Here is a 13,380-nt window from a genome sequence, read left to right on the forward strand (position 1 = left end):
GTGCCTACATGAGTAAATGACAAAAAATAAACTAAGAAAACACCACCCAGTTGTGTTATGCTGTTTGTCTTTTGAAATGACTTATTGCTGTGTAAATTCCCATAAGGAAGAAAAGACTCAATCTCCGTGGGTGTATCTGGAGAAGGTATTCTTTCTGATCAAGTAATCACTTGGACCAGGAGAGGCGCCATGTGTTTGGGTCTTCCCAAGATTAGCTGCCGGGATTTGGAGTACAGCATACAGGAACACAAGGCAACAACACAAAGCCAAGTCCCACCCCATGCTTGCTTTGGTTTTTCTCAGAACCAAATCCCCAAACAGGATTCAAGCGAAAGTAGTTTACTTGGCAGTGTTCCAAGAAACCCTGGAGGTAAAGGAAGCCGGCAAAACAAAGAGGAGGAAACAGCCACGTCACCACTGTGGTCAGCTGGAGGCCAGTCCTGCTGGGGACCTCCCAGAGGTCAGAAAAACACAACACGGATATGCCAAGGAAGGGTCAAGGGAGCGGAGATCATTACCCACTAACCCCCATTCATCAAGGGGCAAGTGGGCTGGAATCATTATCCACCAATTCCCATCCAACAAAGACTATGTGCTGTTCTCAAACTAATTTCCTAGCACCTACATTCAGCCCCTACTCATAAGCGGAACATAGTTCTGTGGCCAGAAAGAAAGGCAAGGAATGTTATTTGCTGGCAGTAAGAAGTCGGTCCTCTTTTGTCTGCACGTGGAAATAGCTGTCAGCAGGGGAGCACCAGGTATGCAAAAATCCCTTCAGGGATCTTACCTTTCCCTTCAGGGATATTACCTTTCCCTTCAGGGAGTGCCTTCTTTCCTGTTTTTTCTTTTACTGCCCTGTTTGATTTCCTCAAAATTCAATCCCCTCCATAAAGCTGTGCTGTAAAGATGGGCATACCAAACAGTGTTCAGAGGACAGAGAAAATACATGGTTTGCCAATCCCTCATTCTATGCATGAACCCTCCTAGCAAGCACCTCACCTGCAGTCCTTTTCCAGAAGTCTGGAAGAAATTGCATGGAGGTGTAGATGTCCTGAAGCAGATCTGAAGACAAAGGTGCCAGCAGAGATTCATCTAGAACAGTGTTTCTCAAATGGGAGGACAGTTGATGCACTACCTACCCTCTGTCCCTGCCAGGAGATATTTAGCAATGACTAGAGGCATTTGGTTTTGCTGTCTCATCTGGAGGATAGGGACTACTGGCATCAGGTGCTCAGAGGCCAAGGATGCTACAGTGCAGGAGGCAGCACGTCCCAGCCCACACATAGTAGCCATCCCCACGGTTCCTTTGTCATGCTGCTGAGAAACCTTCATCTAGAGCGGTGGTTCTCAACCTTCCTAATGCTGCGGCTCTTTAATACAGTTCCTGTGGGTTGTGACCCACAGGTTGAGAACCACTGATCAAGAGAAACATCAGTAAAAGAGAAAGAAACTGCAGGTTAGGCATTCCAATTTTCTCTCCTAATCTTTACTCCCAGTTTTTACTCTAACAAGCAAAGTTTTCATTGATTTCTAAGGGTGATTCTAAGCATGTTGGGAGGCCCAGATAGAAAGCTCAATATGTTTTTTAAGCTTTACTAAATTGAATAAAGGAGTAGCAATCTAACCTTTTAAAATGTTTCCAGATGCTGAGCCTGGATTGAAATGCTAAATCGAAAGAACCAACTATTACTGATTACAAGCATTGTGGCCAAAAAAAAAGGGCAGTTTTCTTTTGATACACCGAGTCATGAAATGGAAAGATACTGACACTCAGTGATTAATTTCTGGAAATGTGGTTGAATGAATCAAATTATGTATCATTTGATGCCATTAAATTTGAGTTCCTCCATTAAACGTGGGCCTTTGGCTTTTCAAGCATTCTGCGTGTGTGAAATTGAATGTGCCATTTACAAGCTATCATGTAATTTTCTGTTTTCTGAAACAAAAGCAATAATCTGAGTATATTGAAGAACATTATATAATTGACAAACCTGCTTTTTAAAACTTGATCCATAACACAATTACTATCATTTGCCAAACGGGGGTACTCCTTAACAATGAAAAAGAATTTAAAAATTAAAATGAGACCCTTTTTTGCTTTTGTTCCCATCAGCATACCTTCCCTGTGTATACACTGCTGCAATTGACAAAGTTTCTATGTTTTCATGCCCATTAACTCACTTGATTTTTAAATCAGCCATATGAATAGACAAAACAGATAATCATTATCCCTGTTTTTAAAATGAGAAAGCTAACGCTCAGACACCATAATTTATGAGTTCAGCAATGAAGACATAGACTGTTGACTATTTATAAGACAATCTCATTTTCATCACATCATATTACTTTGACTTGATGTTTAATTTCAATTTTTTAAAATTTCATTGAAGTATAGTAATATACATGGAAGATAGCTTAGAAATTATAAGTACACCAACTCAATGAATTTTCACAACCTAAAAACACCATGTGACTGTGATAGTCATTCCAAAAGCCCACTCAATCCCCTTCAAAATATTACTGCCTCCATCTCCCAGGATAACCTATGTCTTTACTGCTGATAGCTTTGATTCATTTGCCTGCTTTTAGTTTTATGTCAATGGAATTTTATGTCTTCTTTTGTTCCGTATTAGATTTGTGAGATCCATTCAGGTGATAGTGGTTGTAATTTGTTAATTTTTATTTTTTGTTTTATTTTTCTTCAAAAAAATTTGGGGGGGATAGTGTTGTGTGTTATAGGGATGAACTGTATCACACTGAAGTCAGGACTTTAGGTTCACCTGTCACTAGAACTGTGTACATTGTACCCAATAGATATATATATATATATTTTTTTGTGTGTGTGTGTTTTTTTTTTTTTTTTTGGCCGGGGCTGGGTTTGAACCCGCCACCTCCGGCATATGGGACTGGCGCCCTACCCGCTGAGCCACAGGCGCCGCCCCAATAGATATATTTTTATCCCTCACCCCACCCTCTTTTTAGTTTTCAGTATCCATTACACCACTTTATGACTATATATGTCCCTTGTATAGTTCCCACTTATGGATTCTCATGATTGTACATTATCCCATATGTGACCACTTCAAAATTTATCCTTCCATTTGTTCACAGATGGCCATTTTGGTTGCTTTCAGGCTTTTTTTTGTTTGTTTGTTTTTTGTTTTTTTCAGTTTTATGAACTTCCTTATCCACATCTTTTGGTGAACATAGATATTGAGTTTTGCTGAACATATTTCTATTGAGTTTATATCTAGAAGCAAAATTGCCGGGTCAAAGAGTATGCACATATTCCACGGAAGCAGGCATTGCCAGCAGGGTTTTACACATCCACGCTCCCACCAGCAGTACCTGAGAGTTCGTATGGTTTGTTGTCCTTACCAACATTTGGCATTATCTTTTTTTTTTTTAAGACAGAGTCTCATTGTGTCACCCTCTGTCACAGCTCACAGCAACCTCAAACTCTTGGGCTTAAGCAATTCTCTCGCCTCGGCCTCCCAAGTAGCTGGGACTACAGACACCTGGCAGAATGCCTGGCTATTTTTTTGTTGCAGTTGTCATCATTGTTTAGCTGGCCCAGCAGGGTTCCAACCTGCCAGCCTCAGTGTATGTGGCTGGTACTGTAACCGCTGTGTTATGAGCACCAAGCCTTTTGTTTTTTCATTATAGCTATTCGCTTAAGTTTGATAGCACATCACAGGGATATTCCATTTCAGTTTTAATAACTGGAACCCAAGTTTCTTGACATCACCCGCCTGTAGGATAAATACTGATTTTAACACTGTAATTTGCTGTCCCTTGCCCCTACCTACATAAATGCAGGGTCTTAATGCCTACTGCAGAGCTCCTCAGTTACTTTGGATTATCCATTATGTCTGGAGAAACCTTTGGAGTTTGCTCACTTCATTAGTGTTTGGTGCCCACAAGGCATGTGGACAAGTGTTTGCATGGGAGTCATGGATACCAGGAGCAATTTTGCCAGTATTTCAATTGCTGCCAAAGTCCAAGGCTGCTAAAGAGCATAGACTGTGTTCCATTCTGTTCTCATTTCCTGAGAACCACATTCTATGTTCCACTGAAAAAAAGTTCTATGTTGCTTGGGCTCCTAAGCATTACCTCTGGCCTCATACCCTCCCAACCCCACCCTGATCCAGCGGGCCAAAACCCATCCGTATCTCACACTTCAGCTCCTGCCTTATGACTCATGAGCTTCTTCTCTCTCCCTGGGCTCATCCTAACTGATTGCTAAGTGGCCTTGGAAGACATACCTTCCATGATCTCTCCATCCTTCTCTTCATTTCTCCCACTCCTGACCCGGGAACTTACATGTGAAACTTCCCTCCAGCCCCCTATGACAAGGTGCCCTCATCTCAGCAGTTCACCTCTCATAATCGGACGCTCAATCTCAAAGTAAGATAACCTGGGACAATGTGCTATACAATTTTTTTTTTTTCCAAAAAGGATAATTTGAAAGCAGAAAATCACGAGCCATCTGTGATGTTAACAAGCATCTGTATTCTCTCACTGAGAGTCAGAGCTACTCAGGACAGATAATCCTCCAGGAAACAGAGGTAAATGAAAGGAATTTCAATTGGAGGTATTCGACCTTCAATGCCTAGGCCCCTAATGTTCAACAGCAGCCAATATCTATAAAGAGGTGCCACTGTAAGATTTTACTCATCATCTTGTCTAGTCCCAGCTTCGCTTTTACTAATTGAATGGATTGTCATAGTAATGATTTAACACCCTGAATTCTATAAGTTAAAACAATAAGAAACAGCTCATGAGTTTGGGGGCTGGTGGTGCAGTCTGGTTCAGGCTGGGTATTTCTTCTAGTCTTCGCTGTGTTCACGCATGTGTGTAGATTACTCACATGTCTGGATTCTTAGCTGCTCTTTAAAGCCTTTCACTGGGATGACTGAGGTGACCCATCTCTGTAATGTGTTTTTCCTCATTCCCTTGGGACTAGCAAGGGACTTGCCTGCTAGGCAAGCCTAGACAGGTCCTTCTCGTGGGTGATTGTACAGGGCCATATGGAGCCTCTGTTACTACTATTACACTCACTGACCAAAGTGAAGTCATATGGCTGGAACCAGAGTCAGAGTGGGAGGTACTACAAAGTTACCAAGCTAGAGAGGTCTGGTACAGAAAAAGGGGTGGGGGGAATTGGGCTATTTTCACACTCCATTATACTAGGTGAATTTAGACAAGTTGCATAATCTTTCTAAGGCTGAGTTCCATTGTCAATTATATGGGAGTGAGTATAAGAAGAAGCATCTCCCTAAATTCTCTAAAGATTTAAAATGTAACAAATAGGTCGTAAACACTTTAGTGCTTTGAAACCTGTTAAATGGTGTATACATGTGATATATCACTATATGAGGGCACCTCATCATAGGAGGCTAGAGGGAAGTATACATGTGATATATCACTCTTATTCTTACCATGTACATTTTTTAAAAATTATACTTATATGGTTGGCCCTAAGCCAAATTCTGAGATGAGTGAACTTGGCTTTCAGGACCTCTGGCCCTAAAAACAGCCTTGTGTTTCATTACAACGAAGTTCCCGGGAACTACATTACAATACTCTGTCCATTTTTAGAAAACACCCAGGAATGAAGTTCTCAAGGAAATGGCTAGTCAACCTCGCCCCTTTTGTATTCCAACCAAAATGAACTGAATGCTTTCTTTCTCTGTACACAGCTCACTCAACCAAGTTCCAGGAATGCAAATAAGAATAGAGATAGTCACCTCCCTGGAGGAATTCATAGTCTAGGGTTAAAAAATACTTTGAAACAGAAATTTCTGTGCAATATCTGGAGCACTAAGTTGGAGATATGTACCAATGGGAGTGAGATCTACTGGGTCTTCCTAGAGAAGTGAGGAGACCTCAAAGAGGTCTGTTGAGCTTAGAGGGAGGAGGGGGAGGCGCCCAAGCCCATGGGCAGGTGTACATTCCAGTCCCAGCCAATGACCCATGGGAAGAAAGGGTCTGAAAGAGGCAGTATGTTTAGACATTGCTCAGTAATGCTAGAATTTATAAGAAGATCATAGGTGTGATGGAAATGAATTTAGATAGGTATGCATGTGGGGGGCAGGCGCTGAAGGGTTTAAATAAGTGGCATGTTCTTATTTTAGTGTTAGAAAGGCCACGATAGAGAAGATGCACTGATGTGGGAAGTGGCCTGCGGCAGAGAAGACAATAGGGACAAATATTGCAGGAGTTCAAGTGGGAGGCACTAAGACCCTGATCCTGGGCAATGCCAGGAGGGATGAAGAGAGAAGAGTGGGTGTGATAGACTCTCTTTGTACCCACAGGACAATGCGATCAACTTGATGGATGAAAGAGGAACACCTGCCACAACAGAGCACGGAGAGGACATTCGGTCAGTCACTATAAAGTCCACCAACAAAGTGACATTCACGGAGAGCTAGTCGCTGTGGAACATCTAGAAAGATGGTAAAGATACAGACCCCCGAATCAGTACATAAGTAGCTATAGTTAAGTCACAGAATGGAAAAAGAGCCTTTACTAAGGAACACACAATGTGCTATAAGGTAATCAAGAAAGGGGTGATTCAACATGATTAATAAACTTTCATTTTTAAGATAAGCTTTCCTTTAAGCAAGTTGGGAAATATCATTTAAAGCCTACATTGCTTTTGCCTCTATTCATCGCCATTGCAGATTCTGTTTCCTGAACAGAAAACCAGCCAATGACCTTTTAATCTTTGTAAAATAAATAAGACTGAAAATTAGGATTCTTCTAGAATTTTCTTGCAGAAAACGGTGGGCCAGCACAGTACGTATCCTTGCCAGGTGATAGGTGGTTTGAGAGAGGTACATGTTGCCCAAAGTTCCTTACTTTAGGAAGCTGAGAGTGGAATGACTCCCTCTGGACAGACTGACCCTTGAGAGAGCAGTAGGTCAGAGTCCAGGTATTCACGCTCTCAGCTCTCAGGACCATTCCTCAGGAAGGCGGGAAGGGCAGCAGGTCTGGAAACTCTCTCTCGATCCTGCCACCCACCCGCAGGAGTGAGCTTTTGATTATCGTTTCTAGTAGCTTAGCCCTGATTCTCCAGAAGGAGACTCTGAGATGAGTAATCATGTTCTAATTATTCACAAAGAACTCCCCCAGCAGAGACCAGCAAGGGAGCCAGGGAAGTAAAGGTTCCACCTTAGCAAGACTGAGGGGACTTGGAGGAGGATAATCCTCCCAATTTCAGGTTATATGTGTATTTTTTTTTTTTTCGTTTTTTTTTGTAGAGACAGAGTCTCACTTTATGGCCCTCGGTAGAGTGCCGTGGCCTCACACAGCTCACAGCAACTTCCAACTCCTGGGCTTAAGCGATTCTCTTGCCTCAGTCTCCCGAGTAGCTGGGACTACAGGCGCCCGCCACAACGCCCGGCTATTTTTTGGTTGCAGTTTGGCCGGGGCCGGGTTTGAACCTGCCACCCTCGGTATATGGGGCCGGCGCCTTACCGACTGAGCCACAGGCGCCGCCCATATGTGTATTTTTTTAACTTGTCAACCCACCTCCTTTGGGAATTTAAAGGGTATTTTTAGGGTTGAAAGGAATAAGGACTACAAACTCACTTACTATCTAAAATAAATATTTTGAGAATTTTGTCAGAGCCAAGTCAATTCTGCAGAAGAAGAAAGACGAGGAAGCCACGGTAGAATTGCAGGTGGACCCCTTGCTTTACCTTGACCTCCTGGGGGGTGTTCCATAGACTAGGTTACACCTTAGACTTCATGGAGCCTTGGGGCAGAGGAACTGGCCTTTATATTTTATACTCTAGGACCAATAAGTGTTTGGCTATGGGCTACCTGGGGAGATGGACTGGCACTTCCGGCTTTCTGTGAGTGGGAAGAGTAGCTGCCAAGCTCAGGACAGTCCCTGGAAGGAGCTCCCAGGTGCAAGCTCTGAGAAGCAAATCGATTTATGCATTTATTTACTTCCTTATTGATCTGAGACAGGGTCTCACTCTGTCACCCAGGCTGGAGTGAAGTGCCCCCTGATCAGGGCTCATGGCAACCTCCAGTGCCTGGGCTCAAGTGTTCTTCCTGTCTCAGCCTTCTGAGTAGCTGGGACTACAGGCATGAGTCACCACACCTGGCACAAATGGACTTTAAATTGGGTAAATAGAGACACGGAAACATGAGGACAGTGAGGACAGTGGGAGGCCATGGGGCTATTGGGTTGTAAGTCACACTGGAATTAAAGAGTCATCAGTGTTAGGGTGGAATGGACTAAAGAGAGGATTTGTGTGTTGGAAGAGTGGAACCCTTGAGATTGAGATGACAGAGTGTCTTTATTTATTGTGAATGATGGCAACTGGGGCAAGAATTCTCTGTAGAGGAATACTTTCCAGCTGTATGGCATATTTTGAAGAAATTGGGAGGCATTTTTAGTTGTCAAAAGAATGGGAAGTAGGGTCGGGTGTGGTGGCTCACACCTGTGATCCTAGCGCTCTGAGAGGTGGAGGTGGGAGAACTGCTTGAGTTCAGGAGTTCCAGACCAGCCCGAGCAAGAGTAAGACCCCGTCTTTACTAAAAACAGAAAAATTAGCTGGGCATTGTGGCAGGCATCTGTAGTTCCAGCTACTTGGGACATTAAGGCGAGAGAATTGCTTGAGCTCTGGAGTTTAAGGTTGCTGTGAGCTGTGATGCCGTGACACTCCACCCAGGTGATGGAGTGAGACTCTGTCCCAAAAAGAAAGAAAGAAAGAAAGAAAGAAAGAAGGAAGGAAGGAAGGAAGGAAGGAAGGAAGGAAGGAAGGAAGGAAGGAAGGAAGGAAGGAAAGAAAGAAGGAAAGAAAGAAGGAAGGAAAGAAGGAAGGAAAGAAGGAAGGAAGGAAAGAAGGAAGGAAAGAAGGAAAGAAAGAAAGAAAGAAAGAAAGAAAGAAAGAAAGAAAGAAAGAAAGAAAGAAAGAAAGAAAGAAAGAAAGAAAGAAAGAAAGAAAGAAAGAGAACGGACAGCAAGAAGAGGTACCAGATGAGGAAGAAGAGGAGGACACAGAAGTGGGGGGGGAAGGTCCTGGGAAATGTGGAGCAGCTCTGAGAATGTGTGCTGTGTCTCAGCATGAGGGGGAACTGGAGGATGATCCTCCCAATTCCTGATTATATGTTTATTTTTTTACCTTGTCTTTATTTGTTTTTCCTTTATGAATTTAAAGGGTACTTTTGGGGTCAAAAGGAATAAAGACCATATATGAGCTTCTTATCTAAGACACAGACTTTGAAAATTTTGTCAGAGCCAAGTCAATTCTGAAGCAAATAATTTACAACTAGAGTAGAAGGTCATAGCTCTTCTGGAAGCACGCTGACATTTACCTGCAAAACACTGAGAGCGAATTTGGGGCAGATTACATACACCTTTTTCTTAGGAAGAAATAAAGTCATATTTGTGGGGCTGATAAATAAATGGACAAAGTTTCTCAGCTACAAAACAGATCCCACTGACTTCCCCTGGGACCATTGAAAATTCTGCACAACCCCAGAATGGTGCACTGACTCCGGGAGTTTCAACATTAGGTCATCTGTTTGGACAGGTAGTTGAAAAGAACTTAACAGAACGATGTTGAAGAAAAAAAAATCATTTCCTGAAATAAAATGTCTAAAGAGAATGATAAGCTTATTTGCTGTCTCTTTGAAATATCATTGATATGCTAATCAGAGTCCATAATGAGCTTTCATTTCTTTTTCCTAGTAATATAAAATTATAAGGAAATTTAAGATTGATTTATTTTCTTAAGCAAAGGGCAGGCAGGCAATATAAATGAATAAAGAAGGTGAGCTAGCGACTGTGAAATTTGCCCTTTTGCTAAAGGAAGCAGTTACTTTTCAGCCTCTGTCTTTAGCTGCCATGTGGGAATGAGAGGTCTCATCTTATCGGACCTTGTGAGGATTTGAGAAAAATAGGAAATTGGAACATTCTCAGTATTAAAATTTTTTCAACTATTAAAAACTACCAGTCTAGTCAAACCTCATAAATAACAAAGACATCATCTTGCAACAGAATAAATTGTGAAATTGTTGCTAAACTTTGAAGTTATTATTAACATTTATAATTAACTCTTTGATATTGAAATAAACTTATTTATTGCTGACTTTGAACTTATTTCATTTGGATTTTCTTCTTCTCTCTGTCCATTCTCAGTGGTAAGTTATGTTTGTACTCCTGATATTTAGTCCACATCACAATCGATGCCTATTAATCCCTGCTTCGTTTTCTGGGGATTCCAATGTTGGAAGCATCTTTAGTATATGAAGATTTCCAGGTGGATTATTATGAAAACTGAAACATCTGTGACAAAAAGGTTAATAAATAGAACAATAAACAGAATTCAAAACTTGCATTCTCAGTGTAGCCTGAATTTTCTCATTGGTGAATATTGAGATAGTTGCTATACCACAGTTTTCTATAGAAAAGTACAAAAAACATCTTTGAATATGAATATCGGTAAGCAGTACGACCTAAAATTTTATGCTTCCTAACATAAAATAGAAATTTGCTATGGTCTCTTATTTTGCTCCAATAGAAAGTTAATTCAGTTTAACAATTCAATAAAAAATACCAAATTACTTATCATCTCAGCAAAGATTAGAAAGATTAAAAATATCCACATTGATCTATATTTTAAGAATTGAGTTCTCCTTCGCTCCTGAAGTATAAATTGGAATAACTTTTGGAAACTCAGTTCAGTGATATATTCAGTAGCATGTACCAAATTATTAATACAAAATACACCAATACACCATTTGATTCATCAATTCAGCTTCTAGGAAGCTCATCGCAGCCCCAATCATAATAGCAAAGCAAAAGCAACAACTTCAATGTTTATCGATGGGAGAACAGTTGGAAGAGTGTTGGCACAGCGGGTCAGTGGGATTTTTTTAGTAAATTTTACATTCACTAAAGGTAAAATGATGTGAATTTATATTTGTTGATAGGGAAGTAATGTATTATATGTCAAACAAAAAGTGGGATTCAAACCGATACTTTTATTATAGTCCTATTTTTGTTAAAGTTCATATATTGATATGAGACAGGAGAGGAGAGAAGGGAGGGGATCGCAGGGGAGGGGAAAAGAGAGGAGAGGAGAAGTGAGGGGAGGGGAGAAGAGAGGAGAGAATTAAAAAAGAATATACCACAGACTAGCAGTTCTTGGTTGGCATGGTAATGTGAGACTGTAAAAATGACCATACAAGCTGTTTCTTACTATCTAAGCGTATACAAAAATGAAAAATAAAAAAAAAATAGTAAAACTACTATAGCCATTCCTGGCTTAACAACGAGGATACTTTCAGAGAAAAACCTCGTTCGGCAATTTCATAGTAGTTCAAACATCGTAGAGTGTGCTTACATAAACCCAGATGGTATTGCATACTACACTCCTTAGTTTATGGTATAGTCTATTGCTCCTGGGCTATAAACCTGTACACCATGTTATTGTACTGAATACTTAGGCAGCTGTAACACGTTAGTACTAAACATATCTAAATATGGAAAAGTTATTGTGTTGAGCTTCCATGTTATGATGGCTACAATGTCACTGGTGATAGGAATTTTTCAGCTCCACTGTAATTCTGTACAACTATCATCATCTTTGTAGTCAATTGTTGCCTGAAATCTGATTGTGTAGCACATCACTGTATCTATGTAATGCACTCTAATATAAAATATTAGACACATTGGGAATTAAAGTTTTTATTTCTCACTGGGTGAGGTGGCTCACTCCCAGCACTCTGGGAGGTCAAGGTAGGTGAATTCCTTGAGCTCAAGAGTTTAAACCAATCTGAGCAAGAGTGAGACCCTGTCTCCACTAAAAATAGAAAAACTAGCTGGGCATTGTGGCAGATGCTTGTAGTCCCAGCTAGGCAGTTGTGGCAAGAAGATCACTTGAACCCAAGAATTCGAGGTAGCTGTGAGTTATGAGGACACCACAACACTCTACCCAGGGCAACAGAGTGAGATTCTGTATTAAAAAAAAAAAAGTTTTTATTTCTTAATAAAAAGTTATCAAGTGTAGTTTGAATAGCCCTGTGCCTTTTAGTTGTGTATACAATATGAAGTGAACATCTTCTCTAAGCCTTGACCAGTGGTCATACTTAAAAGTTTGGACCGACTTTCAACATATGCTTTTGCACTTTGGATGCTATAAAATATTTCTGAGATTTTCTTTCATGAAAAGAACTTTTTGCCGGCCTCACTTCTACTGAGCCACCTTCATTCTTTTGTCACAACTACTTTCCTCATTTGTGTCTCTAAGTTTGTCCTTGTGAAGCCCTTCCTGAATACCAGCAAGTATCAACAGTCTCACAGCCAGCCATTTCTTCCATAAGTCCATTTACGTGCTATTTCAATTTCACATGATCACTTTTTTTATGGTGAACTTTCACTTTGTTGACCAATTTCCTCTTTCAGTTATTCATTTTCATAAATGTCATTTAGGTTTATCACTAGGAGACGAAGGGACACAGCTAAGAGCCAAGTTTTGCTGTCTGTGTGTAAACCAAATAACAAATGTACAGTAACTGAACGCTGACTGGTTTGAAAGTTGTATCATTGGCTACTGATTGTGACACATATATTATTTGCAAAGAGATTGGAGGAGAGAAGAGCTAAAAGTGAATGTTGTATGTTATGCAATTACAGTTAATAGAACATGGTAACTGAAATTTGAGCCATTTCATCGGGGAACTGGGTTATAAGGGAAATATTTGCTGAAAGTTTTGCATGTGGCACCATGCTAATCAAGATGGGTAAGTGTAAGAAAGCCTGGAAGAACATGCGATAAAAGACAGGGTGGCCGTCTCAGGTTCTTACATTTACCAATGACTGTATTTTATTTGTATTTGATTTCACATGAACTTTATGGCCACCCCGTATTTCCCTACAATTAATATGCACTATTTGTATAATACAAAATAAATAATATTGAGAAAAAATGTAGTGTTTATGTTTTACTGATATAAAATCCAATTAGATTTTGATGTGAATCACAAATTAATTCAGACAACTTGAGGGTAAGTCAGTTAATACAAAATTTTTAAATTGGTCTTTTCAATTCCTTCCCTGTGAAATTAATTTTGATTTGAATGAGTATATTTGATTAAATTAATTTGAGGAGAAAATACTCTTATAATATTTAGTCTTTCTGAGAACATTGATATGTTTTTCATTTATTTGTACCTCTTTTCTGTATCTATCAGTGATGTTTTATAGTGTTTCTCATAAAAGTTCTTCATATAGCAAGTAAGTATATTTTTCCTATTGATACTGTGAATGGGGTATTTCCTTCCTCATTAGATTTTGAAATAGGACAGCTGTTAATTTTGCATACTTAATCACACATTATTTGTGACCATATTAAA

Source organism: Nycticebus coucang, chromosome 21 (genome assembly GCF_027406575.1).
Source record: "Nycticebus coucang isolate mNycCou1 chromosome 21, mNycCou1.pri, whole genome shotgun sequence".
Lineage (NCBI taxonomy): Eukaryota > Metazoa > Chordata > Mammalia > Primates > Lorisidae > Nycticebus > Nycticebus coucang.